General features: G+C 40.3%; 1 protein-coding gene across 7 annotated transcripts in view; it reads right to left on the reverse strand.

Moving 5' to 3' along the window:
- Positions 1-18668, reverse strand: part of HAS3 (hyaluronan synthase 3) — a 198238-nt gene that overhangs the window by 108939 nt on the left and 70631 nt on the right. The gene's annotated exons all lie outside the window — the stretch shown is intronic.

Below are 18668 nucleotides of genomic sequence, written 5' to 3' on the forward strand. Positions count from 1 at the left end.
GCATTTAGAGAAACTTGCATTTCAGCTGGTCATGGGTGAGAAATAAAGAACCAGGATGTTATTCATTTAGTTCTCTTTACGTAGCTTTCAAAGAATGAAACATTTTGTATATTAACATTCTCTTTATGCCATTAAAAGAAACACTTACTGATAATATGAAAAGAGGGGCTTCTGATTTCCCAGAACACAGTATGTAGTTCTCTTTTAGCTGAATCTAGGTAAGAAAATAAAGCAGTCTTAAAGATCCCTAGCTAGGTGGTCCCAGTAGAGGGAGTACCACCTGAACTCCAGGTTCATTTTTTTTTGTAAGTTTTCTACTGGCCTTTCACCTCAAACCTATGCAAAGAGAAGCTGCAGAATCAGCAAAGCTGACTGATGCGTCAGGTTCTCACTAGTTTTGAGAGAGCCTAAGCCTCCCAGGGGAGTGGTCACCTGGCCTGAAGCTCTAACAAGACAGGGCTGATCTTTCACATGATCCAGTGTCAATGCTCGGAGACCTGCTCTGTGCTTTGGGTACTAAGCAGTGATATAGGCAAGTTCAAAACTCCTGAATTCTCCCATTTTTCCTTAAACATAGCAGATGTCCTAATGAGATGATTAGGCAAGTCTTTGTGACAGGTGCTGTGGGCTAGGACTGGCTTAGAAAAAGTGATTGTTGTGAAATTAGTAACCATGACGTGCAGGACTTAAACTGTAGTTTCATATGGAAACCAGGCAGAGCTACTATAAATTGCCCTGATAAAATGCACATATACACATAAACACCCTGCCTACAATTTTGGCAAGTAACCATATCTAGTATGGCCCCCTTCAGGGATCTACACAGCCCTCAGGTTAAAATCCCTCTGTGAAGCAAGGCACCTATAAATAGAGGGGAAAGGAAAGACTTGAAAAACTGTTTCCACAATCAAAAGAACGTGGCTTTTTCCCCCTGACGATATATAAATAATACATGGTCACTGTAAAAGAGTCAAATACTAGAGAAAAACATAAAGAAGAAAAGAAAAATCACTCATGGATGTATGGGAGGATTGAGGAGTGGAGGCTATGGGGAACCAGTTTCTTTTTAGGGTAATGAAATGTTCCAAAATGGATTGTGGTGACAGACGTGCAACTCTGAATATACTCAAAGATATTATATTATATACTTAAAAGGGACAAGTTATATGGTATGTGAATTATATCTCAATAAAGCTTTTAAAAAACCACCTGAAACCTAAAATCAACATAAGCATTTTAGTGCCCTCTCATCCATACACCACTCTTTGAAATAAATACACACACACACACACACACACACACACACACATATACACAAACACTGTTTTTATAGTGGACAACTTTGTTTTATTTAACAGTCTTCCTTTTTATGGGAGGATGAGGGGGGCTTATTCCTCCAGATGTCTTGGCTTTCACAGTAGATCATTTGAGGTGGTCTGACAATAACATTGAAAACTTTAATAGCAATATTATTACTTAGGATGGAGAAATATTAAGGATTCTTGTCAATTTTACTTCTGTTAAAAAGAGGGGTGGGAATTCCCTGGCAGTCCAGTGGTTAGGACTCTGCGTTTTCACTGCCGGGGCCTGGGTTCAATCTCCGGTCAGGGAACTAAGATCATGCAAGCCGTGCAGCCAAAAAAAAATTCAAAATTAAAAAAAAAAGAAAAAGAAAATCTCTTGCTAAAAGAAGGGGGGGGAAGGAGTCAACTAAAAAAATTACAAATCACTTATATAAAAGTATATAACAGGGCTTCCCTGGTGGCGCAGTGGTTGAGAGTCCGCCTGCCGATGCAGGGGACGCGGGTTCATGCCCCGGTCCGGGAAGATCCCACATGCTGCAGAGCAGCTGGGCCCGTGAGCCATGGCCACTGAGCCTGCGCGTCTGGAGCCTGTGCTCTGCAACGGGAGAGGCCAAAACAGTGAGAGGCCCGCATACCGCAAAAAAAAAAAAAAAAGTATATAACACCGCTGTAAAGCAATTATACTCCAATAAAGATGTTAAAAAAAAAAAGAGTATATAGAAGTAATCTGCAGCTATGGCATAAATCATAAAGCTTGGAAAACAACTTTAGAATTAAGGCAATATAAATCATTCTTTCACTCATTCACACATTAATAGGGTATCTACTCTGTGCCAGGTACTAAGTGTTATAAACGTAATAGGACAGCACCTGTCTAGAGAGAGAGACAAATTAGACAATGATTACAAGACAGTGTGGTTAATACAGCATGTTTGGGTGTAACAAGAACACAGAAAGAGAAATTAAAAAAGGGTGTAGGAAGGGGTGGGGCTTCCTAGAGAAGGGGACAAGGGAGCTATGCTGCAAAAAGCTCAGGGTTTTGCAATTGCGAGCTGCCCCTGGGACCGAGAGTCATTTGCATAATTATTCATGTGTGGAAAAATTTCATAGACTTTTAAAGACAGAATTAGTATAGGCACCTAACTCCCATTTATACTCTTAGGGTAGATTCTCCAAAGAAAAAGAACTGGATGCAAGTGTATAAACATTTTCAAAGCTGCATTCCAAAAATGTTCCTATTAATTCTCCTACCAAGAGTGTTCAAGTGTGTGCATTTCAATACAATTGGCTAGCACTGGATAGTCCCATTAAAAAAAAAAAAATCTGTGTTTTTTGAAATGGTACAAAAAAACCTGTATTTGATTATTATTTTAATCTACATTTCTTTGCCTATTAGAAAAATTTCTCAAATTTTTATTGCTTATATTCCTCTACCATGAATTGCCTATTTATTTTTTTATCCATTTATCTACTGGATATTTTTTTTATTAATCACTATGAACTCTTTATATAGAGAGGCTTAACTGCTTGTCCTTTTGAAAAAAAGTTTATTGAGATGTAATTCATATACCATAAAATTCACCCTTTTAATGTATATGATTCAGTAGTTTTTAGTATATTCACATAGCTGTGCATCCATCATCACTGTCTAATTCTGGAAGATTTTCATCACTCCAAAAAGAAACCTCCTACCCAAGCAGTTACTTTCTTTTTCTGCCCAGACTCCCTGTTCTAGGCAACCACAAATCTATTTTCTGTCTCTACAGATTTATGTTTGTCCTTCTTGTTGCAAATCTTTTTTCTTTAATTATACTTTACATTTTAATTAAGGTTAAATTATTTTTGACATGAATGAGTTTTAAACTTTTAAGAGATGAAATCTATTAATCCTTCCTTTTTGACTTCTCCATCCAGAGACTAAATATTGTCTCTCTGTGCTGCATTCTGTATAATGTCTTCCTTTCTGCCTTCTGGTTCATTAATTCTCTCTTAGCTGTGTCTGCTGTAAAACTCATCCACTGAAATTTTAATTTTAGTTATTCTACTTTTTATTTTTAGACATTCTATTTGGTTTATTTTTTAAATCTGCTACATCAACTTTGATTGTCTCCTATCCCTGAAGATATTTTCATGCTTGTCTTGTTTTTCTATGAATACAGGAAGCCTGGTTACTTAATAATTTGTGTGTGATAAGTCCAACATCTAAAGTCTTCTGGGACCTTGTTTCCTTGTGCTTGGTTATTTTGTGAATATATTTTAATTATTGTACATAATTAAATATACAATAATTATTAATTAATTATTATGAGAGGAGGAATGGAGAGTTATTGCTTAATGGTTAAGAGTTTCTGTGTGGGGTGATGAAAAAGTTTTGGAAATAGATAGCAATTATACAACACTGTGGATATGTTTAATGCCACTAAGCTGCACATTTAAAGATGGTTAGTATATTGGGCTTCCCTGGTGGCGCAGTGGTTGAGAATCTGCCTGCCAATGCAGGGGACACGGGTTCGAGCCCTGGTCTGGGAAGATCCCTCATGCCGCGGAGCAACTAGGCCCGTGAACCACAACTACTGAGCCTGCACTCCACAACGGGAGGCCTCGACAGTGAGAGGCCCGCGCACCGCGATGAAGCCCTCGCACAGAAATGAAGACCCAACACAGCCCTAAATAAATAAATTAATTAATTAAATAAAAATGGTTAGTATAGCAAATATTTTGTTAAATATTACCACAATAAAGTTTTTAAACATTAAAAATAAAAAATAAAAGTAAAAATTAAAAAATTATTTTGAGGATTCTTTGGGGTCTAGGGTGAAGGTCCCTTCTTCCACAGAGATATGCTTTTGTTCTTGTAAGACATCCACAGACACTACCAGTATATAAACTTCTTAAACTCTAATTCTCAGCTTGAACTTTCCTGAATCCCAATAATGCAAATCTGCAGGAAAGGTGGACCATGCTGTGATTACACTGTCTCTAGCGACAAGACAATGCCCCTCTCAGTCCCTGGGGATGAGGTGAAGGGGTACCATTTTTACTTCTGATTCATCTGAAGGTGTATTCCTTTGGGGTCTAAGCTTAATGTTGGAGGTCTTCTGTTTGACTCCCCATTTCAAGTTGGGACTAGACAGGTTTTCATTTCTGCAGGTTTGACCTTCAAGAGCATGAAACTAAAACTGAATTTCAGCAAATACTCTGAGGGCAAATGCAGGTTCTTAAGCTCCCTCTACCTTTTAGGGTCTGGCTTTCTCTTAAGATGTTGGCTTGGTAATTCACTGCTTTCTTGTAAGCTCATTTATGCTTTTAAAGTGTTTTAAATATGTTACCCTGCATAAAAACTGTTTTCAGCTGAGGTATCTCATCATTATTGGAAATGGAAGACAGAAATGTATTTTCTTCTAGATTTTTGTCTAGTTTGAATGCAAGATTAAATGCACCTGACGAATATGGCACATATTGAGGTTTCTTTGTTGTTAGTAATATTTAGCATGTTAAGATTTTCCATTTATCAAACATGTCATCTTAAACAAGCATCTTCACTCCTGAGCCTTTCCTTTACACTGCTGTCTCGCTGAGCTCAACTTGAGGTTATTTTCACATTTTCACGTACAATTTTTGACCCACTGACCTAACTGATCCTCTCAGCAACCTAGTAAGTGTTACATGTAACAGCTTCTAATACAAACTGATAAAAGAGCAAACACATGGTGCCACTAGAGAATCATACAGTTAAGAGTAGAGCAGGATGGCTCTATGAGCTCTCGTTTTCCTTATATGTCTTTGTTATGAATAGCATCTGGATAGACACATCTGGACAAAATTTTAATGTTAATTTAACCATTTGGTTGCTCAATTGCAAGACAAGAAGTAATAGATATATTCAATTTTATCTAATTAGTATTCCCTGACTTAGTAATTTTGCAAACTGAATCACTTTACAAACTAAATATAGAAAAGTTATTATTATGGTCTGGTTTCTAAGCAACCATTTCATTAAGAAAAGCTCCACTTGGGAAAAAAATCTGTTCATCAGTAAGGTTTCTGCTGTTATCATATAATTTCATGAAGAAATAACCACGGTCACCCTGTGCCTTAGTAATCCCTAGTTGTGAAAAGGTCAACAGGGGTACTGTAACAGAGGGAGACATCTGTTTCAATCTGTGCTGGTCCCTGAAACTTGTTATCATGAAACGATTCAGTTTTCCTAAACGGCTACATAATTTAAAACCCATTATCTTCTGATAATAAAAGTAATCAATGTTCATGCTAGAAAACATGAAAAATATAAGAAAAAAGGCACAAAGAAGAAAATAAAAATCATTTGCGTTTCTGATGCCTTCATGTTAGATCTCAACTGAAAAATGGATTCTGCTGCTTTAAAAAATTATTTGAAAACCACTGACCTAAAATAACTCCATATGGTTTTACCTTTGTCATCTGCAATAAGAATATTTTTCGTAATGGTTAGGGGCTGTGTGTTGAACAACTGAGTTCAGAGATTTGTAGAGACAGCCAAACATACTCATTGCATTTCATGAAAACAGGCTTAAAGAGAGACAGCAATCTGACAGGGGTGAGAAGGTGACGAAAGGTATGTGTCACATGACACATCACCTGTGATATGGGTTATAAAACTTCCTTGATAGGTCAGGTAGATGGACTAAGACAGTGATTTTTCAAATCCTTTGTTGTTGTTGTTTTGCGGTACACAGGCCTCTCACTATTGTGGCCTCTCCCGTTGCGGAGCACAGGCTCTGGACGTGCAGGCTCAGCGGCCATGGCTCACAGGCCTAGCCGCTCCGTGGCATGTGGGATCCTCCCGGACCGGGGCATGAACCCGTGTCCCCTGCATCAGCAAGCGGACTCTCAACCACTGTGCCACCAGGGAAGCCCCTTTGTTGTTGTTTTTAAAGCAGCAGAGCCTTGTTTTACCATGATATTTTTAGACAAGGCTCAATGAAAGAGAGAAAAAAAAGAGCCCATCCAGTCTACCCCTTCGTCACTGATCTTCAGGGTCCTTCCTGTCTGCAGTCTCCTCCCCCTGGCACAGCATTGCTTCTTTGCTGTTCCCTCAGTCTGGATTACTGTTCCCTCCCTCCTTTACTAGGTTAATTAATAATCATCTATTAGATCTCAGCTCACGGGTCACCTCCTCCTGCCCCTTTCTATCAGGTAAAACGTCCCTAACACAGGCTCTCATATCACTGTACCTTTCTTCATAGCACCTGTCAAAGCCACATTTCACATTTGTTTGTGTGACTTTTTGATTGGCATTTGTCCCCCTCCTCCTCCCTGCCTTGGACTATATATTCCAGAGTAGGTGGTCAATGAATATTTGTTGAGTGAATGAACATTTAAAACCATTAAGAAAAAAAGCAATGGCCAAAAATATTTTACAAATCTTTCTCTCACTGTCTAAAGTCAGGTTACCAATAATGGAAAACAGAAATTGGACATAAAGTGTAGAAGTGCTTCTGAAACAGCCTTCTCCTAAGGAAGGAGACTTTAGCAATCATGCCCTGGCAGGTGGATGGGAGAGATGACCTAATTAGGTCTTTAGTAGTGCAGAGTCTGTGATCTATTCCCTGATGCTCAGTTCATTCCCAACCTTCCAGCCTCCTCGGGGACAGCAGAGATGCCACAAGGTCAGGAAACAAAACTAAGTATAAACGTCTAATGTAAAAATCTAAAAATGAGTTGCCCAAACCGTACACCATTTAAGTGCACTTTTCCACCACTGCCCAAGATCTCAACATGACCACAGAGGGGGAAACTGATGCTTCAATCAGTTAAAAATGTTAAACCTATGATTTAGCAACAAAAGGAACTATGTCAGGACGAATAAAAAATATAATTGGGCTTATTAAGTGTGTGAACAGCTTTAAGAATCATCTTAATCACATCTGGTGAGATTAGGAATTTTAATTTGTTTTTGAAATGAAGGGTAAGGTAAGCACTTTAGTTTGGGAGGGAAAAGCAAGAGCAGGGTGACCCTCCAGCTGTTGACTCTAAGTAGTTCCAGTAAAATGGACTGATGCCTTAGAGAGTAAAGGAATACTGTGCTTAAAGATAAGTCTAAAGAGGAACTTGCTATTTTAGTTGAGAGCTCTCTTGCTGTTTTATCCTTCTTAACTTGTCTTCAAATTCCAACTTTACTAAAGAAAGGGTGGCTCCAGGGCAAAATTTAAATAGCTGTTCTGCAGGGAAGGTACTTACACCTTCTTAATAGCTTGTAAAGTAGACATGTAAGCAACTGACGTTTTATCCCAACGTGTCTCATAACTGCCTTATAGGTAACGAATCCTGCCCTTGTGACGGCTAGCTTGCATGAATAGGAGGTAAAAAATTTGAAATGAGCCCTGGAAACCAAGAAATTAAGTATTTAATCGCTTAGCAGAAAATGTCAAGATCCACTGGTTCCGTGGCTTAATTTTACTGTCTGTAAGAGCAGAGGCCATGGTGATTTGAGAGAGGTGGGAAAATGGACTGGAGAGAGGAGGTAGGTGCAGAGAGGTATAAGGCCTTGGCTCTGGAGTTGATGCCAGACTCCATCACTCACTGGTTGGCCTTTTACTCGTAACAACCTTTGAGCTTTGGTTTCTTTGTCTGAAAAATGGGGAGATAAAGATATTGACTCTTATAGGGTTGTGATGAGGAGTAAATGAATTAATGTAAGTTACATCTCATATGTGGCTGGTGCTCAATAAATCATGAATGAAAATACGAATAAAGGGAATAAAAGTAATAACCATCAACAGGCATGCTGCTTTCAAATCCAGGCAGCCCATCACCAAGACATTACTGGTAGACGGGCAGCAGGCCTTTAAAGCCCTCCTAGAGCCCACACAGAAAGCTCAGATGCCTTGTCTTGGCATTTCGACAGCTTCTGCATTCCAGCCCAATCCCACTTCTCCCCTTCCTGCCCACTTTGCTCCACTAACAATTTGAACTGCTTACCTTACCTGTCTTTATACTTGCCCTGCTCTTGAACATCTTCCTACATTCACTTTTCTTTCAGCCTCAGTCCCCTCACTCCATCTCCACATTCTAAATCCTGCCCGTCCCTATTCACAGTCCTAAGAGCTCCATGAAAAACTACTGTTCTGGTTTTCCTATGTTTATTTTTCATTTCTAAAATATTTGCAAACGAAGTAACTGACAAAGGATTAATCTCCAAAATATACAAGCAGCTCATGCAGCTCAATATCAAAAAAACAAACAACCCAATCCAAAAATGGGCAGAAGACCTAAAGCGACATTTCTCCAAAGATAAACAGATTGCCAACACACACGTGAAAGGATGCTCAACATCACTAATCATTAGAGAAATGCAAATCAAAACTACAACAAGGTATCACCTCACACTGGTCAGAATGGCCATCAACAAAAAATCTACAAACAATAAATGCTGGAGAGAGTGTGGAGAAAAGGGAACCCTCTTGCACTGTTGGTAGGAATGTAAGTTGATACAGCCACTGTGGAGAACAGTATGGCGGTTCCTTAAAAAACTAAAAATAGAACTAGCATACGACCAGCTATCCCACTACTGGGCATATACCCCGAGAAAACCATTATTCAAAAAGATTCATGGGCTTCCCTGGTGGTGCAGTGGTTGAGAGTCTGCCTGCCGATGCTAGGGGACACAGGTTTGTGCCCCAGTCCGGGAAGATCCCACATGCCGCAGAGCGGCTGGGCCCGTGAGCCATGGCCGCTAAGCCTGTGCGTCTGGAGCCTGTGCTCCGCAACGGGAGAGGCCACAACAGTGAGAGGCCCACGTACAGCAAAAAAAAAAAAAAAAGAGTCATGTACCACAATGTTCATTGCAGCTCTATTTACAATAGCCAGGACATGGAAGCAACCTAATTGTCCATCGACAGATGAATGGATAAAGATGTGGCACATATATACAATGGAATATTACTCAGCCATAAAAAGAAACAAAATTGAGTTATTTGTAGTGAAGTGGATGGATCTAGAGACTGTCATACAGAGTGAAGTAAGTCAGAAAGAGAAAAACAAATACCGTATGCTAACACGTATATATGGAATCTAAGAAAAAAAATGGTTATGAAGAACCTGGGGCAGGACAGGAATAAAGATGCAGACATAGAGAATGAACTTGAGGACACGAGGAGGGGGAGGGGTAAGCTGGGACGAAGTGAGAGAGTGGTATGGACATATATACACTACCAAATGTAAAATAGCTAGCTAGTGGGAAGGAGCCGCATAGCACAGGGAGATCAGCTCGGTGCCTTGTGACCGCCTAGAAGGGTGGGATAGGGAGGGTGGGAGGGAAACGCAAGAGGGAGGAGATATGGGGATATATGTATATGTATAGCTGATTCACTTTGTTATACAGCAGAAACTAACACACCATTGTAAAGCAATTATACTCCAATAAAGATGTTAAAAAAAAATTAATCAGGAGAGGGATGACGTGCCTCCTGTTGAAAACAGCACTTTGGATCTGATGTAGACAATACAATATTTCTACCAAAAATTTCAGAGATCCAGATTTGGGGCCTTCATGTTGATCTTTGCTACTGCCTCCTCTGGACTCCCTCAATACTTTCATGCAGTTTTATTGTAGTGCTTTTCATTATCTTATAATTATCTATGTGACCATATCTACAATGTATTAGTGTCTTAAGAGAGGAATATGTGATTTACTTTTGTATCTCCCAAACCTAACACAGAGCCTGGCGTAGCTGGTGGCACTAGAGGTGTGTTTGTTAAATGAAGCAATGAATGGATGCAAGAGAATTAATAAACTATTAACACTGAAAAAAGAAAAGTATATAAGTCAGTGATCTTTAGTATATTACAAGGTTGTGCAATGATCACCACTATCTAATTCCAAAACGTTTCATCATCTCCCCAAAGAAACCTCATATCCATTATCAGTCACTCCCCATTCCCCTCTCCTCCCATTCTCTGGGAACCACAAACCTGCCTTCTATCTCTATGGATTTGCCTATTCTGGACATTTCATACAAAATGCAGCCTTTTGTGTATGGCTCCTTTCATTTACCATATTTTGAACGTTCATCCACTTTGTACCATGAATCAATACTTCATTCTTTTGTTTTAAATAATTTTTTTCTTTTGGCTGTGTTGGGTCTTCATTCCTGCATGTGGGCTTTCTCTAGTTGTGGCGAGTGGGGGCTACTCTTCGTTGCAGTGTGTGGGCTTCTCATTACAGTGGCTTCTCTTGTTGCAGAGCATGGGCTCTAGGCATGCAGGCTTCAGTAGTTGTGGCACATGGGCTCAGTAGTTTTGGCTCGTGGGCTCTAGAGCGCAGGCTCAGTAGTTGTGGCTCACGGGCTTAGCTGCTCCATGTTATGTGGGATCTTCCCGGACCAGGGCTTGAACCCATGTCCCCTGCATTGGCAGGTGGATTCTTAACCACTGTGCCACCAGGAGTCCACTTCATTCTTTTTTATCACTAAATAATATTCCACTGCATAGGTATGCCATATTTAATTTATCCATTCATCAGGTGGTAGATACTTAGGTTGCTTCTACTGTGAATGAAAAATATTGCCTGCCCTATCAGTAAACAAAGGATGTTGCAGCCATCAAGCCATCACATTACAGCCTCCCTGATGATGAGCCCTGAGGAACATAGGATAGAAACAGGAAGCCCACCATCTAGCAGTTAACTGCTGCAGCCACCCCAGCTGCAGCCACCCCTGATGGTGCACTCTGAGGAGACTCAGGATGAGAAAGCACAGGATGCTGGCCCCAGATAGTTGAGGTGCATGTCAAGGGAATGATTCCAGTGAGCCCAGACTCTTGCATCTTCGTATACATAGAAAAGCACTAAATTCCATAACTTGACATATCTGGTTTTCTTTAATTAACAGTAATCTTTTGATGTTCCAACTACCTGGTCTTTGTTGCAAAAACTCCTATTTATCCTGGCTCTTCCCTTACCTCTTCAGAGCAATCTCTCAGAGTTATCTGAGATGCTGTGTCCCGGGCTTGAAGTCCTCAGAAAGCCCATCAAATAAAACATAATTCTTAACTTTTAGGTTGTGAATTTTTTTCTGTCAACACTACTTTTTGGCCACATATAAGCTTTTGTGTGGATATATGTTTTCATTTCTCTTGGATATATATCTAGGAGTGGAAGTGGTGGATCGTACAGTAACTGTGTTTAACCTTCTGAGAACTGCCAGACTGTTTTGCAGAGGAGCTGCACCATTTTATGTTTCTACCAGCAGTGTATAAGGGTTCCATTTCTACACAGCCTCATAATTTGTATTATTTTAAATTAAGTAATTTTAGGGCTTCCCTGGTGGTGCAGTGATTAAGAATCCGCCTGCCGGGATTCCCTGGTGGCGCAGTGGTTGAGAGTCCGCCTGCCGATGCAGGGCACACGGGTTTGTGCCCCGGTCCGGGAAGATCCCACATGCCGTGGAGCGGCTAGGCCCGTGAGCCATGGCCGCTGAGCCTGCGCGTCCGGAGCCTGTGCTCCGCAACGGGAGAGGCCACAACAGTGAGAGAGAGGCCCGTGTACAGCAAAAAAAAAAAAAAAAAAAAAAAAAAAATCACAATGAGATACCACTTCATACTTACTAATATGGCTATAATAAAAGGATCTTCTACAATAACAAGTATTGGTCAGGATATAGAGAAATTGAAACTCTCATACATTGCTCATGGGAAAGTAAAATGGTGCAGCCACTTTGGAAAACAGTTTGACAGTTCCTCACAGGGTTAAACATAGAATTACTATATGACCCAGTAATTCCATTCCCTCATGCATACCCAGGAGCAAAGAAAACATATGTCCACACAAAAACTTGTACACAAATATTCATTACAGTGTTCCTCATAACAGCTTAAAAGTAAAAACGACTCAAATGTCCATCAACTGATGAATGGATAAACAAAATGTGGTTAATCAATAGTACAATGGAATATAATTCAGCCATGAAAAGGAATGAGGTCCTGATACATGCTACAACATGGATGAACCTCACAAATGTTATGCTAAGTGAAAAGGACCAGACAAAAAAAGTCCACACATTCTATATTATGAAAAGTCCAGAACAGGCAAATCCATAGAGACAAAAAGTAGATCAGTGGTTCCCAGGGGCAAGGGGGAGTGAGGAATGGGAAATGATGAAAAGTTCTATAATTAGATAGTGGTGATGGTTGCACAAATCTCTAAATATACCAGAAACCACTGAATTACACATTCTAAATGGGTGAATTTCAGGTGTGTAAATTAAATCTCAAATAAGAAGTTTTAAAAATGGGGATAATGTCTATTTCCCAGAACTACTTCAAGAATTTACTGAGCTAGCATATATGACAGACATTCGTTAAATGCCCATTTTTTAGTTAGGTGGTACAAGGTCTGGACACAAAAGAAATCTTCCCATTTCAAGGACATAAATGGAGATGATAAACTTCACAGGACTACATTCCAAATTTCAATGCCCGATCCAATTAGATGGTCCTTCAAGGGATAGAATTATTTTCAGTTAATGGTTGCCCAACTTAGTTTATTTGAAGTAGAAATCTGCGAATGGATAGGGAGTTCAGTCTGACAAATTAAGACTTGTAACCCTGCTCAGTTTGAAACTCTGTAAAAAACAATTTCACCTTGTATCTACTTTCCTCCCTTCCAGGCCTTTTGCCTTCCCTCCCCTTGGCTCTCTTGCCAGAAATGAAAACTCTTCTGTGAAAGGAAAAGGGTAGAAGAGTTAGTGCAATTTGTTCAAGCATGTCAAGATGTCTAGATTCTCTTCACTACACACACTGGCATACTTTTCCCTCCCATGCTTGGCTCAGAGCCTAGGGTTTCACTCCTTTTTTCCACGAGCCTAGTAGTTTCGTCCAAAGATTCTTTTGACACCGATGGGGATCACTTGGATCCCTGAAATGCATCTATCACTGGTGTTACTTTCAAAATGTTCTTTAAATAATTAAAAGTGACTGTGAGGACACACAAGCAGATGCACACTAAGATAAATAACTTAGCTATAATATCTTATTTGAAGATCATGTATTTATTTATCACATTCATTACGGAACATCTATTTTAAGACTGAAATGTGGAAAATGCCCCAAACATCAAATATACATTATGGGACTCTTTTTTTTTAACATCTTTATTGGAGTATAATTGCTTTACAATGGTGTGTTAGTTTCTGCTTTATAACAAAGTGAATCAGTTTTACATATACATATGTTCCCATATCTCTTCTCTCTTGCGTCTCCCTCCCTCCCACCCTCCCTATCCCACCCCTCTAGGTGGTCACAAACCACCGAGCTGATCTCCCTGTGCTATGCGGCTGCTTCCCACTAGCTATGTATTTTTACGTTTGGTAGTGTCTATATGTCCATGCCACTCTCTCACTTTGTCACAGCTTACCCTTCCCCCTCCCCATATCCTCAAGTCATATGAGACTTTTTAAAATTTTTATTTATTTATTTATTTTTGGCTGAGTTGGGTCTTCGTTGCTGCACATGGGCTTTCTCTAGTTGCGTTGAGCAGGGGCTACTCTTCATTGTGGTGCGCGGGTTTCTCATTGTGGTTGCTTCTCTTGTTGAGGAGCACGGGCTCTAGAGCGCGGGGGCTTCAGTAGTTGTGGCACGTGGGTTCAGTAGTTGTGGCACACAGGCTCAGTAGTTGTGGCACACAAGCTCAGTAGTTGTGGTTTGTGGGCTCTAGAAAGCAGGCTCAGCAGTTGTGGCGCACGGGCTTAGCTGCTCCACAGCATATGGGATCTTCCCAGACCAGGGCTCAAACCCGTGTCCCCTGCACTGGCAGGTGGATTCCTAACCACTGTGCCATCAGGGAAGTCCCCATTATGGGACTCTTAAGGACATATTTTAAGTCCTATTTTGGAGAAGAGAAAGACTGCCACTTTTTATCTTATACACTTTCTTGCCACTTAAATGTTTTTAAAACAATAAGAATGTATTAACTTATATAATGATGATGATGATAAAACAATGAGAAAAAGAGTATATAAGAAGTCTAAAAAGGAGAGACACTTAAAGGACACAGTCTAAGATTAACTGTTCTATTTATAAACTCTGGATTGTAACTGGAACTCAGCAACTTGTATAAAATTCTCTGCCCGAAGAAGCTGCCTTGAGTGTCTGGGAGCAGCTGCTATGAGAACTAAGTCAACCATCACTTTCTCAGTAGGACTAAAAAGAGATTCAGTATTTCATAAAATTAAATTTTAACTCATAGGGAATTTAGTTCTCAGATTGTTGTGATGTACAGATAATATGTACATCAGACATTCCTGTATCAGGCATCAATAAATATCTGTTGAATGAATGAGCTTATTTAATTCCCCTCTGCTCTGTGCCTTGACTGCAAACAAAGTTGGTGAGAAATTACAAAAGAGATCCAAAATAACAAATAAAGCAAGCAAAGGATACCTTGTAACTTTTACATGGAAACATTCAGTCAGCCTAGAAGAGTAAGACTTTATACACACACTTACTCATACTCCCCAAAACTAATGCTACTCAAACCACAGCCAAGCCCCCTTGTACTACATGACATTTACACATGGGCTGGTCTTGTCTGACTGTCTGACTGGGCATCTCGAATGGCTTGGCTCTGGAGTTTTAGGCCTGGGCAAACGAAATTGGCAATGCAGGTGGGAAAATTCAGCTCTTTCCTTTCTTAATGGGAAATTCACCTAAGGCCTTGGCCTTTAAGTGCATGTTACAAACACCAAAAACATCAATTAATTCAAATTTGTGTGCCATGGGGCCCAGAGAACAGAAATTAGACCTCTATCTCCCACGTCCTTCATCCCCAAATTAGCTACTAACTGATTAGCACACCAATTAAAAGTAGTAAAAACAAACACAAAACCAACAGTTGTGATTTTTATAGCAGACCCTATAGGCTAATGAGCTCAGTGGGTTAATCAGCTAAGAGGCTTATTCCAAACAGCAATGTTGCTGTATGAGAATGACACACCACTGCTTCCTGAAAATCTTGTGCAAAAAAAAAATCAGTGAGAAACATCTCCTTGACAGTATTACAGTTTCCTGGAAAAAGTACAGGATGACTTGTTTTCTGACTTATTAATTATCAGCATTTTAGGTTCTTGCCTCATTGATTTATTTGATTTCCATAAGTGCCATTCATTGTCATGTGGCTTCCTGAGTCCCATCGAGCCCTCAGGGTTATCTCAGTTCTTGGTCTCTGTGACCTCTCAGCTGCCTGTAATTACTTTCTCTCTGGACATGCTCCACTCTTCTGCTCTGCCTAGCTGTTCTTTTATCTTTGTGACTGGTTATTTTGTCTCCATTTTTTTTTTTTTTTTTTTTTTTTTTGCACAGTACCCGGGCCTCTCACTTTTGTGGCTTCTCCCGTTGCAGAGCACAGGCTCTGGACGCGCAGGCTCAGCGGCCATGGCCTCACGGGCCCAGCCGCTCAGTGGCGTGTGGGATCTTCCCGGACCAGGGCACGAACCCACGTTCCCTGCATCGGCAGGCGGACTCTCAACCACTGCGCCAGCAGGGAAGCCCTATTTTGTCTCCTTTGAAGAATGTCTTCTTGTTTTTTAACTAAGTCATGAAACTCATTGTGAAAGTGTTTTGTACTATATAGTAGGTGCACGATAAATGTTTGTTGAGTAAAGAATGAATTCCAAGGCTCAGGGCTTCATTGCTGTACACTTTCCCCTCTGAACTCTCTCTTAAGTTTCAACTTCCAGGTCTGCATAGAGGATACCCAAACTACACCAAGAAATAAGTAGCCAGTAAGGAGCTGCACGTGCCTTTGTGCTCACAGAGAACCTTGCCTGAAGGACTGCATTACCGGCTTCAATTCTCCACCCCTCCCTGCATCCATGTCCTTTGCTCCGTGACTTGGCAGTTTGTCCCACTAAAGGGACAGAGTATATTTCTCCATCCCTTGACTTTTGGGTTGGGCCACATGACTTGCTTTAGCCATCAGAATGAGGCAGAAGCGATAGGTTGTCAGTTCCAAGCTTAGCCCCGAAGAGGCCTCTCGAGTTTATTCTTGCTCTCATACACTTCTGCCATCACCACACAAATGCGCCCTGGGAGGCCCTGGACCCGGGATCATCTGGAACAGGTGTAGCAGAGCTACTGCAGCCCACCGACCTGCAGGGAGTGGCAGGGCTGCCCAGCCCAGACCAGGTCAGCTGAACCCCATTTGTCTACAGATTCATGAATGATAATAAATGAGTGATAATACATGATAATAAATAAATAATACTGGTGTTGCAGTAATCTATCATGTAGCAGGAACTACCAGACAGAATCGACCTACTCAAGCTTTAGCTCTGAGAAGTTACACATATCACCACATTATTACCTAGCAATCTAACAACAGAAATAGTAGTGATATGATGATGATGATAACATTAAAATCATAATAGCTAACATATCGAACATTTAATATGCACTAAGCACTTTCAAGATATTAACTCATTTAATGTTAGCCCCCTTTATAAACTTTGAATGATAGAATAGTTTTAGATTTATGGATTTATTGAGAAGTTACACAGAGGGTTCCCATATACTGCATACCCAGTTGCCCCTATTATTAAGTTTTACATTAGCATGGTACATTATCACAATTAATGAACTAATACTGACATTTCATTATCAACTAAAGTCAATAATTTACTCAGATTCTCTTAGTTTTTCTCTAGTGTCCTTTTTCTGTTCCAGGATCCTATCTATCATATAATATTTAATCTCCTTAATCTCTGACAGTTTTATCCCTCTCCTCCTCATTAAATTTTTTTTTAAACATCTTTATTGGAGTATAATTACTTTACATTGTTGTGTTAGTTCCTGCTTTATAACAAAGTGAATCAGCCATACATATACATATATCCCCATATCCCCTCCCTCTTGTGTCTCCTTCCCACCCACCCTATCCCACCCTTCTAGGTGGTCACAAAGCACCGAGCTGATCTCCCTGTGCTATGCAGCAGCTTCCCACTAGCTACCTGTTTTACATTTGGTAGTGTATATATGTCAATGCCACTCTCTCACTTTGTCCCAGCTTATCCTCATTAAATTTTATTTTATTACTTTTTTGGTGATAGCTTTATTGAGATACAATTCACATACCATAAAATTCACCAATTTAAAGTATACAGTTCAGTAGTTCCTAGCATACTAACAGAGCTGTACAAACATCACCACAATCAATTTTAGAAGGTTTTCATCACCCCACAAGGAAACCCTGTACCCTTTAGCTATCACCTCCCAAACCTTTCCCCTTTCTCCCTAGCCCTAGACAACTGCTAATCTACTTTCTGTCTCCATAAATTTACCTATTCTGGACATTTCATATAAAGGAACCATACAATATGTGGTTTTTTGTGACTGGCTTCTTTCACCTATAATGTTTTCAAGGTTAATCCATGCTGTAACATGTCTCAGTACTTCATTATTATTTCTGGCTGAATAATATTCCATTGTAAATATATACCACATTTTGTCTATCCATTCATCAAATGGTGGACATTTGGATTGTTTCCACCTTTTGGCTATTATGAACATTCATGTACAAGTTTTTGTGTGGACATATGTTTTCATTTCTCATGGGTGAATACTTAGAATTGCTGGGTCAAGTGACAACTCTACATTTATCTTTTCAAGGAACTGCCAGATTGTTTTCTAAAGCAGCTGTACCATTTTACATTCCTATTTAGCTCCCTTTTTACAGGTAAGAAATTGAAGCCCAGAGGGATTAAGTAATTTGCCAAAGTTCATATAGCTGAGAAGCAGGGGAAAGGGTGGTGCATCCTGGTGATCCATCTCCAGCCCCCAGCCCCTGAGGACTACACCACACTGATGGAGCCAAGAGAAACTGTGAGCTAATTCTGCCTTCTCACCGTGTCTGTTTCTTACCCCTTTTCATGAGGCCTCTCTCTAGATTTGAAATCCACAAATTAATGGAGATGAGAACAACAAAGAATCACAAAAGAGAAATAAAATTATTGCAAAAAATGTTTTGATGATGAAATATTATATATCCTGAGATTCTTTTAGCTTAAAGACAGAGCAGGGCTTCCCTGGTGGCACAGTGGTTAGGAGTCCGCCTGCCAATGCAGGGGACACGGGTTCAAGCCCTGGTCCGGGAAGATCCCACATGTCATGGAGCAGCTGGGCCCGTGTGCCACAACTACTGAGCCCTCACACCTAGAGCCTGTGCTCCCAACGGGAGAGGCTACCACAATGAGAGGCCCGTGAACTGCAATGAAGGGTGGCCCCTGCTCACTTCAACTAGAGAGGGCCCATGTGCAGCAATGAAGACCCAACACAGCCGAAAATAAATAAATAAATAAATAAATACAAAGACAGGACAAAGGTGCACAGTGATGG

The sequence above is a fragment of the Tursiops truncatus genome, chromosome 19, assembly GCF_011762595.2.
Source record: "Tursiops truncatus isolate mTurTru1 chromosome 19, mTurTru1.mat.Y, whole genome shotgun sequence".
Lineage (NCBI taxonomy): Eukaryota > Metazoa > Chordata > Mammalia > Artiodactyla > Delphinidae > Tursiops > Tursiops truncatus.